We start from the raw sequence: 15,178 nt of genomic DNA, 5'->3' as shown, positions 1-15,178 counted from the left end.
TGGAGTCAACCATAGGATGTCCCCCAAAGGGAATACTACGCAGCTATAAAAAAAGACGAGGAAGCGCTCTGTGAACTGATGTGGAGTGATGTCCAGAAGACATTTTCAAGGAAGAAATGCAGGTGCGGCCTATGTATATTATATTTTTGGTATAAGTAGCAAAATAAGATTACGTGGGTTCATCCGTACAGGTATGTATGATATTTGCATAAAGAAATACTGCACTGGACCTTAGCCAAAGGCCGAGAAGCGATGTGTAAAGAAATACTGGGAGCCCTGACCGGTTTGGCTCAGTGGATAGAGCGTCGGCCTGTGGACTCAAGGGTCCCAGGTTCGATTCCAGTCAAGAGCATGTACCTTGGTTGCGGGCACATCCCCAGTGGGGGGGCGTGCAGGGGGCAGCTGATCGATGTTTCTCTCTCATCGATGTTTCTAACTATCCCTCTCCCTTCCTCTCTGTGGGGAATCAATAGAATAATAATAATAAAAAGAAATACTGGGAGACTAATAAAAGTGGCTTCTTATGGGGGTAGGGCAAACTGGATAGCCAGAGGCAGGAATGGGAATGAACAAAACTTCCCTTTTGACTTCCCACCATGTAAATGATTGCCTGTTCCAAAGTTCAACTTAATTTAAAAAATCAATAAAAATATGTGCAAGGCTTTCAAATTAAAATAAATAAATAAATAAATCCCTGCCCTCCTGAGCTTACATTCTAGCGAGGAGTCCTCCTATCTAATAAAAGGCTAATATGCAAATTGTCCCTACAGGCAGGAGTTCAACCATTCAGGTGTTAGACGTGCACTGACCACCAGGGGGCAGCACGAAAATGGTGGGCATCGGTGACGGGGCAGGCGGTTAGGGGAGGGGAGGCCCCTCAGGCAGGCAGCTGCCAGGGACCCTAGCTGTGCACAATTTCCGTGCACCGGGCCTCTAGTGTAACAACAAGCAGACAGACGCTCTACCGCCACGCAGTGCTGAGCTCTATAAAGAAAAGTGAGTTCTCGGCGGCGGGAGTGGCCGGGTTTTAGTCAGGGTCCCACTAGCCCTCCTGGCAGGGGTGGCGCTGGCTTGGGAAGAGGCGGGAAGGAAAGCCAGGCCGGCATCTGGAGGGAGGGGAATGCTCCAGGAATGGCAATAGTCTGCGGGCGGGCGCTCAGGTGAGCCAGGCAGGGGGCAGGAGGGCTGTGGGTGGAGAAAGAGGCGGGCAGCCGCTGGAGGAAGCCCGGTGGTCCTGGTTCGATTCTATTCTTGCTGTGATGGGATACCAGGAGATTAGTTTTTGGAAAAAAAAAATTTTTTTTAAATTGATTTCCGAGAGGAAGGGAGAGGGAGAGAGAGATAGAAACATCATTGATGGGCTGCCTCCTGCACGCCCCACACTGGGGGTCCAACCCGAAACCCAGGTGTGTGCCCTGACCGGGAATCGAACCTGTGACCTCCTGGTTCCTAGGTCGATGCTGAACCACACTGGCCGGCCATCTCTACTTTTAGAAGTTCACTCTGGCAGCCCGGTGGAGAGTTGGCTGTGGGAGCCCACATAGTGGAAGGACTGATGCTGGTACCAGCTCCTCCACCCGTCCGCTGTGTGAACTGTGCAAGTTGCTTGACCTCTCTGTGCCTCCATGAACGGGACAGGGCATTGTCTGCCCGGAGGATTGCAGGGAGCAGGGAATGAAGGCGTCCGCACGAAGCTCTCACAATGACTGCCCGTCAGAAAGGCTGTTTTTATTGTTATTATCATTCTTTTTTTTTTTTAAATATATTTTATTGATATTTCACAGAGAGGAAGGGAGAGGGATAGAGAGCTAGAAACATCGATGAGAGAGAAACATCGATCAGCTGCCTCCTGCACGCCTCCCACTGAAGATGTGCCCGCAACCAAGGTACATGCCCTTGACCGGAATCGAACCTGGGACCCTTCAGTCCGCAGGCCGATGCTCTATCCACTGAGCCAAACCGGCTTCGGCTCATTATTATCATTATTCATTATTATCATTATTATCATTATTATCTCGGAGCACAGGGCCCTGTGCACAGGCCAGCGGCCCCGCTCTCACCCGGGGCCGGGGGTGCGGATACCACCCTGACCGAGGCTGGAACGGAGGAGGCACTGACCGCGGGAGTCAGGCCACTGGTGTACAAAGCCGGGGTGGGGCTGGGTCCACGCTTCCCCTTGAACTTGGTCTAGAATTAAGTTCAACACGTGGGACTCCAGGATCATGGGCTCAGACACAGGACCGCCAGCAGGCCCTGTGTAAAGGTCAGGCATCCGAGCCCCGGGATGTGGGCGGCGAGGACCGGGCAGCAGAGAGGACTGACTCATCCTCGCTCCGTGGCTCTGTGGCTCCGTGGCTCCGTGGCTGCTGTGTAAGAGAGAAGCTTCCGCGGCCCCAGCGGGCACATCCTGAGACTGGTCCGGTTTGAGCCGCCAGAAACTGAGGCCAGGAAGCACATGTCACAGCTGGAACCTCTTTTAAACGGTCATCTCCTGAAGGTCAGGGCCGTCCTACTTAAAGCAACACAGTCCCGTAGGCACCGTGGCTAGCTTGGTGTTTGTCTGGTGGGATAACGGTTTGGGACAAGGAAGAGAACAGAGTGACGTTCCTCGGTTCCGGATTGTTGCCTCGGAGCATCTCAGCAGCCAGCGCTGAGCCTGGGCCGCTGGCGCCCGCATTTTGGCCAAGTCAGGTCCAGAGCCAGAGTTTGTCACCCGCCGTGGATGTCACTCAGGTCTCAGCTATAACCCGCAAGGGCAGACGCAGCTCCAGCTGCGAAAAGGAGTGCGAGCTGCCCTGGCCTAACCCTAACTCTAACCACCCTAACCCTAACCATAACCATAACCATAACCATAACCATAACCCTAACCCTAACCCTAACCGTAACCCTAGCCCTAACCCAACCAAACCCTAACCCTAACCCTAACCCTAACCCTAACCCACCCCAACCCTAATCCTAACCCTAACCCAACCAAACCCTAACCCACCCTAACCCTAACCCTAACCCTAACCCTAACCCTAACCCACCCCAACCCTAACCCTAACCCTAACCCAACCAAACCCTAACCCTAACTCACCATGACCCTAACCATAACCCACCCTAACCCTAACCCTAACCCTAACCCTAACCCTAACCCTAACCCACCCCAACCCTAACCCTAACCCTAACCCAACAAAACCCTAACCCTAACTCACCATGACCCTAACCATAACCCACCCTAACCCTAACCCTAACCTTAACCCTAAGCCACCCCAACCCTAACCCTAACCCAACCTAACCCTAACCCTAACTCACCATGACCCTAACCCTAACTCACCATAACCCTAACCCTAACCCTAATCCACCCCAACCCTAACCCTAACCCTAACCCACCCTAACCCTAACCGACCCTAACCCTAACCCTAACTCACCATAACCCTAACCTACCCTAACCATAACCATAACCCACCCTAACCATAACCATAACCTACCCTAACCCTAACCCTAACCCTAACCCACCATAACCATAACCATAACCATAACCATAACCATAACCCACCCTAACCCTAACCCTAACCCTAACCCTAACCCTAACCCACCCTACCCATAACCCTAACCCTAACCCACCCTACCGGGCCGGAGTGAGCATGGAACTATGAACAGTTTGATTCCTGGTCAGGGCACATGCCTGGGTTGCAGGCTCGATGCACGTGGCAACTGATCAATGATTCCCTCTCATCATTGACGCTCTGTCTCTGTCCTTCTCCCATCACCTCTGAAATCAAGAAAAATCCTATCGAATAAAGATGGAATATGCAAATTGACCGCCACTCCATGACCAAGATGGCGGTGCCCACAGCCAATAAGGAGGGAATATGCAAATTGACGTGACAGAAATGGCGGTGGCCGGGCCAGGACGCTTGTGTCATCACCATGGTGACGACACAGGTGATCCACCCTGCCTCGACCCCTCTGGGCCTCTGGGCAGCACACGTGTGCGCAGGCAGAGTGGCCGGGGTGGGGCGGGACACCTGCTATGAGGGGAGGGTGGGGTTGGAGGGAGCTACAGGAGGGCAGCAGGGCCAGAGCGAAGGCCCGGGTCCCGGGGGCCGGAGGGAAGCCGGTGCCGGCAGCCAGGGGAAGGAAGGCCTATTCTTGCACGAATCTTCGTGCGCCGGGCCTCTAGCACATAAATAAAAGGAGAGTGTGGCCTCAGGAGACCAGGAGGAAGCAGTAGGGAGTTCCTTTCAGGACAAACACGCCTCTTTCTTCTAAAGCTGAGCCAGCCGCCTCATCTTAAGGAAAAAGTAAGACATTTTCAGAAATGACGGAACTCGAAGGTAGGAAGCCCTCGGTGCAGCGTGGGTGGCGCAGGCGCGGGGCGGGGACGAGGCGCCCTGACGGGGTAGGAGGTCCCTGTCCCGGCTCAGCCACGGGGCTCCGCCAACTGGGGGAGCCACTGCCCTCTGGGCTTCCTTCCCCGTGGGTAAAGGGTCTGGAGGAGATAAAACTGCAGGGCCTCCCGCACCGGAACCTCCTGTTTCCCAGCCGCGGCTGCACTGCTCGCGAGCCGGCCCGGCGAGGGAAAGGGAGTCATTCTCTATTTTACTTTGTTCTATTTATTTACTTTTAAATCTTTATTGTGGAAAGTATCACTTAGGTCCCCTTCCCCCCCCCCCCAGTGACCCTTGAACTTTGTCCAGCCCGCCCCCGGCCCCAGGCCTCCATCCCCTATTGTCTGTGTCCGGGGGTGATGCATCTGTGCACACAAGTCCTTTGGTTGATCACTTCCCACCCTCCCTCCCTCCCTCCCTCTCTCCCTCCCACCCTCCCTCCCTCCCCCGCCTTCCCTCCGAGGTTCCACAGTCTGTACCAAGCTTCTATGTCTCGGGACTATTTTGTTCATCAGCTTATTTTCTTCATTATTTTAGAAGAGCCATTATTTTATAGGGGAGTTTAAGGTTCACGGAAATTGAGCAGATAGGACAGGGACTTCCCATGACCCTCCCCCCACCCCTCACTGATCGATCCTCGAATTACATTTCTTCTATTTGTTACAATTCAGGAACCGATATCGCTCCATTGTTATTCCTGGAGTCCATCACACCCGTTAGGGTCCCCTCTTCAGGTTGTACATTCTCTGGGTTTGCACTAACGCATACGTCACGCGTCCCCCCTCGCGGTATCACACAGAATAGGCCACACCGCACACCCTGAGAATCCCCTGCGTCCCTCGAGGTGCCGTACCACACCCCTGCCCACAGTTGTAACAACCAAAAATGTCTCCAGACATCGCCAGATGTCCGAGGGGGAAGGGGGACCCTCATCTGAAAACAACTGGACTAGAAAATACTCCCTCCCCCCCAGCCAGTGTGGCTCAGTGGATAGAGCATAGGCCTGCAACGGAAAGGTCCCAGGTTTGATTCTGCTCGGGGCACGTGCCCTGGTTGTGGGCTGGGTCCCCAGCAGGGGGCGTGCAGGAGGCAGCCGATCCATGGTTCTCTCATCATTGATGTTTCTCTCTCTCCCTCTCCCTTGTTCTCTGAAATCAATAAAAATATTAAAAAAGAGAGAGAAAGGCGTAGAAAAGTGAGATGTAAGTGAACCTCTGCCCGGTTTGGTTTCGGGCTTCGGAAGGATGGCAGGTGGGCTGGTGAGGGCAGCCAGCGCGGCTGCCGGCCCCCCTGCTCCCCCTGATGGCCGTGGGGTGCACTGCACTGGTAGGAGGTTTTCAAGGGGCCATGGAGAAGAGGTCACCAGGAAGGGGGCCACAGAAAAGGACTGCGGGGGACAGGGGTCACGGGAAAGGGACCAGGGGAAAGGGGTCATGGAAAAGGGACCATGGGGAAGGGGTCATGGGAAAGGGACCACAGGGAAGGACGGCGGGGAAGGAACCATGGGAAAGGCCACAGGAAAGGGGTCACGGGAAAGGAACCATGGGAAAGGCCACAGGAAAGGAACCATGGGAAAGGCCACAGGAAAGGAACCATGGGAAAGGCCACAGGAAAGGCCACAGGAAAGGAACCATGGGAAAGGGGCCACAGGAAAGGAACCATGGGAAAGGCCACAGGAAAGGGGTCACGGGAAAGGCCACAGGAAAGGGGTCACGGGAAAGGGGCCATGGGAAAGGAACCATGGGAAAGGCCATAGGAAAGGAACCATGGGAAAGGCCACGGGAAAGGCCACAGGAAAGGGGTCACGGGAAAGGTGCCACAGGAAAGGAACCATGGGAAAGGCCACAGGAAAGGAACCATGGGAAAGGCCACGGGAAAGGGGTCACGGGAAAGGGGCCACGGGAAAGGAACCATGGGAAAGGCCACAGTAAAGGCCACGGGAAAGGCCACAGGAAAGGACTGCGGGGAAGGAACCACGGGGAAGGAACCATGGGGAAGGAACCACAGGAAAGGCCACAGGAAAGGACCGCGGGGAAGGACCGCGGGGAAGGGCCGCGGGGAAGGACCGCGGGGAAGGACCGCGGGGAAGGGCCGCAGGGAAGGGCCGCGGGGAAGGAACCCTGGGGAAGATCCAGACGCGCTCTTCCGATTCCGAGAACCGGGGCGGCCCAGTGCACGCACTGCCGGTGGATGGTTGTCGTTGTTTCTCACAGCACCCCCCCCCCCAAAAGAGCCCAGGTCTCATCCAGCTCCCGTGTGGTCCAGACCAGCTGAGCGATGGACCCTAAGGCTTAGGGGGGAGAAGGAACTTAAGGTCGCTGAGGCGGGGCAGAAACAACATACTTTAAAAAATACATAGTTTTTTAAAAAGTGATTTTTTAGAGAGAGAAGAAGGAAGAGAGAGAGGGAGATAGAAACATCGACGATGAGAGAGAATCGTCCATCGGCTGCCTCCTGCCCGCCCACGCTGGGGATCAATCCCGCACCCCAGGCCTGTGCCCCGGCTGGTCATCAAACGGCGACCGCTTGGTGCTCGGGACGGCGGGGCGCCCCGGACGGGCAGCACCAGCTAAGTGTCTACCCACCATTTCGTGCCCCCCCCCCCCCGCCCCGTGCAGAGTGGGAGCTGAGAGTGGCTGCCAGGGAGGCGATGCGTGTCCCCGCACAGCCCTCTGCAAGGCCGCACGGCTGGGCCTGGCCCTGGAAGCGAGCAGAGGAGGCGTGTCACGTCGTTTTACCTTAATTACCTTCTTTTAAAAAAATATATTTTTATTGACTTCAGAGAGGAAGGGAGAGGGAGAGAGAGAGAGAAGCATCCATGACGAGAGACAATCATGGATCGGCTGCCTCCTGCACGCCCCACACTGGGGACCGAGCCCCCAACCAGGCATGTGCTCTGACCGGGAATCGAACCCTGATCTCCTGGTTCTTAGGTCGAAGCTCAGCCACCGAGACAGGCTGGATGGGGCCTCCTTAATGGCCTCTTTAAAGATCCTATCTCTGGGCCCTGGGGATTAGGACTTTGGACATACACATTTGGAGGGGACACCGTGTAACCCACCGCAGTGGGGGACACAAAATGGCTGTCCTCTCAGAAGGAGAGTATGTCACACTAACGGGGGGGGGGGGGGGGGGCATAGCACTAGCCAGACTCTTCTGAGTCCCTGCTACCTACTAGGCACCACACTCACTTCTCCTCACAGCCATCTGCTAAGATGCGCGACTTTGTGCCCATTTTCCTGACAGGAAGACAGAGGCCCAGAGGTCTGAAGAAGTCGCTCAAGGTCACACAGTGGGCAGGTGGAGCCCAGATCTCCTGACCCTAAGCCGACGGCTCACCGTTTCTAGAAAGTGCCTCCTGTTGACCGTCCCAGCTTCCTAACCCCGTGGTTGGAGTGGGAGCCCCCAGCAGCCACAGAGCCTCAGTAGTTTCATCTCGGGCGTTTGGGGTGTTTTCCCCGCCCCCGCCGCCGCTCTGGGGGAAGGAGAGGCGACCATCGGCCATTGGGGAGAGTCTGAAGCCCAGAGGCCTGTGCGCGGGTGGCAGAAGCCCAGCAAACATCCTCTCGGCGGCGTCCAGGCTCCTGAAACTCCGGCCACAGTCAGAACCCACCGGTTCTCTGCTGCGTGCGCGTTGCCGTGGGCCCAGGGTCAGGGAGCCGATCAGAGAGGCCGGAAAGCTGCAACCAGTGCCGGGGGGCGAGGGGGGGCTTCCCGGGACCAGGCCAAGACCACCCTCTGCATGGCGTTGCCGTCGATGATTCATTGACCGGGGTGACTTGCCATCAGCTGCCTGCCTCCTGCCCCAGCCAGAGGGAAGCGCAGCCTCCGCATTGACCAGTCCATCCCGCGGAATGCGTGTGAGCCAGACCTGCGCGTCCCACGAATGCCCCAGCTTTCCCTTTTGAATTCACACCAGAGAGCAACAACCAATTTAGTGACGGGGGAGGCGTGTGGGTGGAAGGTCCTACTGATTCCACTGGGCGTCTAGCCACACACACACACACACACACACACACACACACACACACACACACACACGTCACAACCGGCTGCCATGGGCTGCGCACCGTGCGAGATGTTCCCCAAATGATCTCAGTTAGCTGGCGCCAACGCCCGGGGGTGCAGCCGCCCCCCTGGTGCAGAGGACCCCCTGCGGCTATTTAAACGCAAAGTCACTCACGTGTAGAGTCCGTTTCTCGGTCACACCAGCCACAGGTCGGTGCTCACAGCCACACGGGACCGTGGCTGCCGCGTGGAACAGCCGGATGGACAGCCGGATGGACAGCCGGATGGACAGCCGGATGGCGGACATCGCACATCACGGAAAGTGTTGTCGGACTCGCTGCTCTGGAGCCCAGAGGCGGAGAGACGTGCCGCTTGCTTAAGCAAAGGCGAGACTCAAACCCACTCTGTCTGCTCCAAACCCAGGTGCTTCCTGCGGTCCCCTTGGCGGCAGCCTGGCCCCATGTCTTTGGGGTTCCCCCGGCAGCGTGGACTCTGAACGCCACACTTCTTTCCGCCCTGAGGGCGCGCTGGCAAGTGCTCAGCAGCAGCCAGCAGGTGGTGCTCGTGCCCCGTGTCTCACAGACGTGCGCCCTCCGAGGTGCTGGCAAAAGCTAAAACCTTGTTCTGGGGCAAGACAGGGCCTCCAGATAAAATTGGAACTGTGGGCACGCTCACGTCTCTCTCCCTCTCTGCGTTCTTTTTAGTGTCACTCGGAATCTTTGCACTAAAGATGTCTACACACTGGCAAATACAGCCACTTCCAAAGTCAGCTCCCCTGGCTTTATTTATTTATTTATTTAATATATTTTATTGATTTTTTACAGAGGAAGGGAGAGGGATAGAGAGTTAGAAACATCGATGAGAGAGAGACATCAATCAGCTGCCTCCTGCACACCTCCTCCTGGGGATGTGCCCGCAACCAAGGTACATGTCCTTGACCGGAATCGAACCTGGGACCCCCCAGTCCGCAGGCCGACGCTCTATCCACTGAGCCACACCGGTTAGGGCTCCCCTGGCTTTAAATATATGTGCACAGCCCGGCCGGTGTGGCTCGGTGGTTGAATGTCAACCGGTGAAACAGGAGGTCACGGTTCGATTCCCAGTCAGGGCACAAGCCGGGGTTGCGGGCTTGACCTCCAGCAGGGAGCGTGCAGGAGGCAGCCCATCCATGATTCTCTCTCATCACTGATGTTTCTGCTTCTCTCTCCCTCTCCCTGAAAAAAAAATTTTTTTTAAGTATACATTTGAAAAAAACCCACAAAACCAAAAACTGTGCTGGTGTTTGTGTTTATATATAAAAAATATAGGCTCTGTGCTCAAATAATAAAAAAATAGGTTGAGTTTGTGTCAGTGTCTGGGGGGACATTTCAAATCTTGAGGGGACACAGACAATGCTTCCCCCCAAAGCCAGACGGACAGGAGACTCCCCCCCCCCCCCCGCCACCCCACGCCCTTGGGGTCCTGGTGGGAACCAAAAGCTCCATCACAAGGAGACTTCCTCGGAGGACGATGGCACCCCTTTGGGAAACACTTCCTTAAAGTCATGACCCTTAGGGGAAGTTCGGGTCTTCCGGGCACTCCCTGGGTCACCTCAGCGCCTCCTCTGCACCCTGTCCCCCCGCTGGAGACCCAGGGGTGTGCCAGGCAGGTGGCGTGCACTGAGCAGAAACGACGATGCTTGGAAAAGGGGACGCCTGCCCCTTGGAGTGCCAGGCTGAGCCTCAGGCTGTAGGTGAAACTCCAGCTCCAAAGAGCAGCTTGAGCTGTGACAGGGGAATCCAGGTGGCAGATGACAGGGACAGAGGCCCTCCAGGACACACAGGGCGTGGGGGGCAGGGAGGTGCCCTGGACCCACGGGAAAGCAGGGGAGGGAGGCAGGGGTCCCCTGACTGCAAAAGAATCACAGTGTGTAAGGACAGCCTCAGAAATTCAGAGAAAGAGAGAGAGACAGAGAGACAGAGAGAGACAGAGAGAGGCGAGTGGAGGGAACAGAGGGTGCTGGTTAAGAGCATTGGGCCCTGGCCGGTTGCTCAGTGGTTAGAGCGTTGGCCTGTGGACCAAGGGTCTCAGGTTCGATTCCCAGTCAAGGGCATGTACCTGGGTTGTAGATTCCCTAGCCCTGGTTGGGCGCGTGTGAGAGGCAACCAAGTGATCTCTCTCCCGGCGATGTTTCTTTCTCTGCCTCTCCCCCTGCCTCCCTTCCATTCTCTCTAGAAATCAATGGAAAAAATATCCCCAGGTGAGGAAAAACAACAACAACAAAGAACTTGGGCTTCGGGATCAGACAGGTTCAAATCCCAGCCTCGCCTCCTGCTGAGGAGCGTGACCTTGGGTCAGTTGCTTAACGTCTCTTTGACTCAGTCTCCTCATCTGTGAAATGGGCACAAACGACAGTCCCTACCGCCTGGGCTTGTCCTGGCGATGAGACAGGACCCCGGGGAAGGTGCTCAGCAGGGTGCCTGGGTCAAGAGCAAGACCCTGGCCCTGACCGATTTGGCTCAGTGGATAGAGCGTCGGCCTGCGGACTGAAGGGTCCCAGGTTCGATTCCAGTCAAGGGCATGTACCTTGGTTGCGGGCACATCCCCAGTGGGAGGTGTGCAGGAGGCAGCTGATCGATGTTTCTCTCTCATCGATGTTTCTAACTCTCTATCCCTCTCCCTTCTCTATAAAAAATCAATAAAATATATTTAAAAAAAAAAAAAAAAGAGCAAGACCCTGTCTGATTCTGCTCCCCGTGGTGCCCGAGGGCTTGACGCTGAGCAGCCAGGGTCACCCCGAGTTGAACGAACTGGCGAGGCAGGGCCCGTGGGGGCCGCATTCTCACTGTTATGAGCGAGAACGAGAGAAGGAACCGGATTCTGGCGCTGGGGTAAGAAGTGGCAACTGGGTTTCTTTACTGGGGTACAAGGCAGCACCTGTCACAAGACCAAACCAGACACCCCAAGGGCTGAGCCACGGCTCCCCGAATCTCTGAGGGTGGGCAGCGCTGGGCTCGGTGCCGGGGGGCCACTGAGCTCCCAGGACAAGGCTGAGCAGCCCCACCCCCCCCCAGAGAAAAGGGAGCCGGGCCTGACCAGTGTGGCTCCGGGGTTGAGCGTCGACCTGTGAACCAAGAGGTCACGGTTCAGTTCCCGGTCAGGGCACATGCCCAGGTTGTGGGCTCGATCCCCAGTGTGGGGTGTGCAGGAGGCCGCCGATCCACGATTCTCTCTCATCATGGATGTTTCCAGCTCTCTCTCCCTTTCCCTTCCTCGCTGAAATCAATAAAAATATATTTTAAAGAAAGAGAGAGAGAAACGAGAGGGAGGGGCCAGACAGCCCCAGCACCCCGCGCCTGGGAGGAGCGCCCCCGTCTGCAGACCTGGGCCCAGGGCGGGTCTGGGCCACCTCCGCACTGACCACGAGGAGCCATACACAGTGAGAAGGAGGAGGCGGCCCTGGGCCTCCCCCCTCCCCCCGCCCCCCACCCCCAGTTCCTGATCACTCCACACGGTTCCCTTTGCGTTCTAACCTCTGGCCACACTGGCCATTTCCTTGTTTCTCAAAAAACCCCGAGCTTCCCCAGCCACGTCCCCGTCACCCACTCTGCTGGCCAGTTTCTGCTCAGGCTTCGGGCCTCGGTCCCAGAACCCAGCCTGGGGCGCGGCCTGCGCCCACGCTCACCCTCAGGGGCCGCCTCTGCCGCCCCAGCGTCTCTGTAGGCACAGGGCTTGCTGGCAGGGGTCTCCCCGCAGAGCCAGCACTCCCCAGGGCAGACACCAGGTGGCGCCCTCTCCCGTGTCCTCTGCGGGGCTGTGCGGTGCCTGGTGCAGGGTCAGCCCTCGGGGACATCAGCGGAAAGGACATGGATGGGAAGGGGAAGAACCCCTCCACCCCCAAGTGCAGAGCCCGGGACTCCCCGACATAATCAGACCCACAGACAACTCGGCTCTCAAGGGAACCAGGCGCCGACATTCCCGACTGAAAATGCATCTCGGGGCAACTTCTCCCCCTATTTCAAGGCCCCGCTCACAGCACAGACCGGTGTCCCCCCTTTGCAGCGGGCGGCAGCACAGGCCTCAGTGGCTCCCCTCGTCCCTGCCCACCATCAGGTCGCCCTGAGCCACGCCAGGTGCTCCATCCCTTCCATCTGGCTGGTGAGGACTGGGGTTCGGTGCTAAGCCGGGGCAGGAAGGAAAGCCGAAACAATTCCTCCCTCCCCCTGTGTGGGCCACCACCCACCACCGCCCACCACCACGCCCCCCCTGCCCGGCTCAAGTCCGAGGGCGGCCACCCAGCACCGTATATGGCTCATGGCCGGGAGAGCCTACTTTGTTTGCAGAGATGAGTTCATTCTTGGTTTTTCCTTCCGATCATCACTAGTGGGAAGCTCAGATCCTTCGAGATGCTGACCAGGTGCAGGCCGAGAGCAGTTGGCCCTAGAAGGCCAACCCTACCCCTCCTCCTCCTCCTCCTCCTGTTCCTCCTCCTCCTCCCCCTCCTCCCTCTCCTCTTCTTCCCCCTCTTCCCTCTCCTCTTCCTCCCCTCCTCCCCCTCCTCCCCTCCTCCTCTTCCTCCTGTTCCTCCTCCTCCCCCTCCTCCCTCTCCTCTTCTTCCCCCTCTTCCCTCTCCTCTTCCTCCCCTCCTCCCTCTCCTCCTCCTCCTCCCCCTCCTCCCTCTCCTCTTCTTCCCCCTCTTCCCTCTCCTCTTCCTTCCCCTCCTCCCCCTCCTCCCCCTCCTCCCCCTGCTTCCCCTCCTCCTCCTCCCCCTCCCTCCCCTCCCCCTCCCCCTCCTCTCCCTCCTCCCCCTCCTCCCCCTCCCCCTCCTCCTGGGCCAGCTCTTCTTGAAGGCCCAGAAACAGTGATTTCCCAGCATTCTGCTTCTAAGTTAGTTATCCCCTCCGATCACGGAGCCCTCGCTACGCTGTTAAGTGCTTTACAGACATGATCCGATCCAATCCTCCCAACGGCTCTGTGGAGCAGATACTGTTATGGTCTCCATTTTGCAGGTGGGGAGAACCGAGGCCCAGCAAGCTGTAATCGCGTCTCAGACGCACGTGGTCAGCGCGAGGCGATGGTAACAGTGAAATGCCATCTGATCTCTTGAGCACCAAGCTTTGTTGCAAGAATAATCGCCGCCTATAGGGCCCTTGGACGGCGCCGGTTATTAATTAGCGGAGTAACAGCAGCCACGCCCCCCAAACCCTCACAGCGAAGGGTTCCATGAATGTGAGCGGCAGTGTTGTGGCCGTTACTCTCTCCGCCTGGCTGGGAAACAGCGTCTGGAAGCGGGAGGGGCCGTCCCCCTGCAGGGCCTTCTCTGCTCTTGGGCCTCCGCCCGGGGTCTGGTCACAGGCCGTGTGAGACTCATGCATCTGGCAGCTGAGGTGACTGAGGGCCCACGCGCCCGGTCCCCCAGGTCTAGGACACGGTCACATGGGCCCCGCACAAGCGCCCAAGAGGGATTTGAGCTGCGCCGTGAAGGTGACAAGCTTAGCTGCTGTTACGGGTTCCCAGAACCGGGCTGTCCCCGGGCAGAGTCCTGTTGTGATTCATACAAAGCGACAGCCGAGGGACAAGTTCAAGTCTGTCTGTCTTTAAATATGCTGACCCGAGGGGACCCGGGGAAACAGACGGACGGTGCCTTTGAGCGGCAGGAGGCCCCGCAGCAAGCCCAGGGGAGCAGCGCCGGTTACACCTCAAAGCCACCTGTTGCTCCGTCAGGATCCCCTGGTGGGCGTGGGTGTGATTTTTAAAAAGTGGCAACTCCCGTTCGAAAGAAGCTGTCATCCTGGTGGGGGGCCAGGGGAGGGGGGCGCGAGGCTCAGGCCGCCTCTACCTCTCACTCGCCGTGCGGCTCGGGCACGGTCTCTGGTGGCTTCTCCGAGCCGATGTGGGACCCTCATGTCCACACCCGCCCGCAGACTTCCAGAGGGATTTGAAATAAAGCCTCGCTCCTCCGTGAGCAGGAGGCAGGAATGGTCCTGAGAGGGATGCGCTGGCCACTCACCTGAGCTGCGGCAGGTGGTGAACGTGTGTCACCTCCCCTCCCTCCGCTGTTTGTCGCCTGGGAAGGCGCCTCCCTGGGCAGCCGGGAGGGTGCGGGTGATGGTGTGAGCAGCGCTTCGCTCGGGCCTGCGGAAGCTGGGCCACCTACGAGCTCCCTTAGGGTCTGGCCTGGGGTTTGAAGTCAGTGCCTGGCCTGGAGTCAGGCGGTGGGCAACTCAGGGGGCCAGCTGTGGGGCCGCATGTTGGTGGGTGGGGGGCACTTGTCCCTCCACCAGGGACCCTCCCCTCTCCCCCCACCCCCTGGACTCTTAGATTGGGTCTCTTAGGACATAATCAGCGTGTCTATCAGCAAAGGCTGGGGAAGGGCTGAATTTTATTTTATTATTGTTTTTTAGAAAATATTTTTACTGATGTCAGAGAGGAAGGGAGAGGGAGTGAGAGAGAGAAACATCAAGGATGAGAGAGAATCATGGATCAGCTGCCTCCTGCATGCCCCCTACTGGGGATCGAGCCTGCAACTGGGCATGTGCCCTGGACCAGGAATCGAACCTTGACCTTCTGGTCCATAGGTCGATGCTCCACCACTGAGCAGGCCGGCCGGGCGAAGGGCTGAATTTGGAATGGATGCCAAGTTTCCTGATGGCACTGAGGCTAATCTAAGCGTGGATGGGGCGAGAGTCATGGCCCAGGCCCTGGATTCACGGGGAGTTGCTTCAGAGACAACTCGGCCACATTGCTCCTCTGGGTAAATTTAGTCCCGGATCAAGTTGCAGATTAACACACCTGCTCTTTTTTCCTTGCCACAGCCG

The sequence above is a fragment of the Plecotus auritus genome, assembly GCF_963455305.1.
Source record: "Plecotus auritus genome assembly, chromosome: 6".
NCBI lineage: Eukaryota > Metazoa > Chordata > Mammalia > Chiroptera > Vespertilionidae > Plecotus > Plecotus auritus.
Note: the sequence above shows the minus strand (reverse complement) of the source record.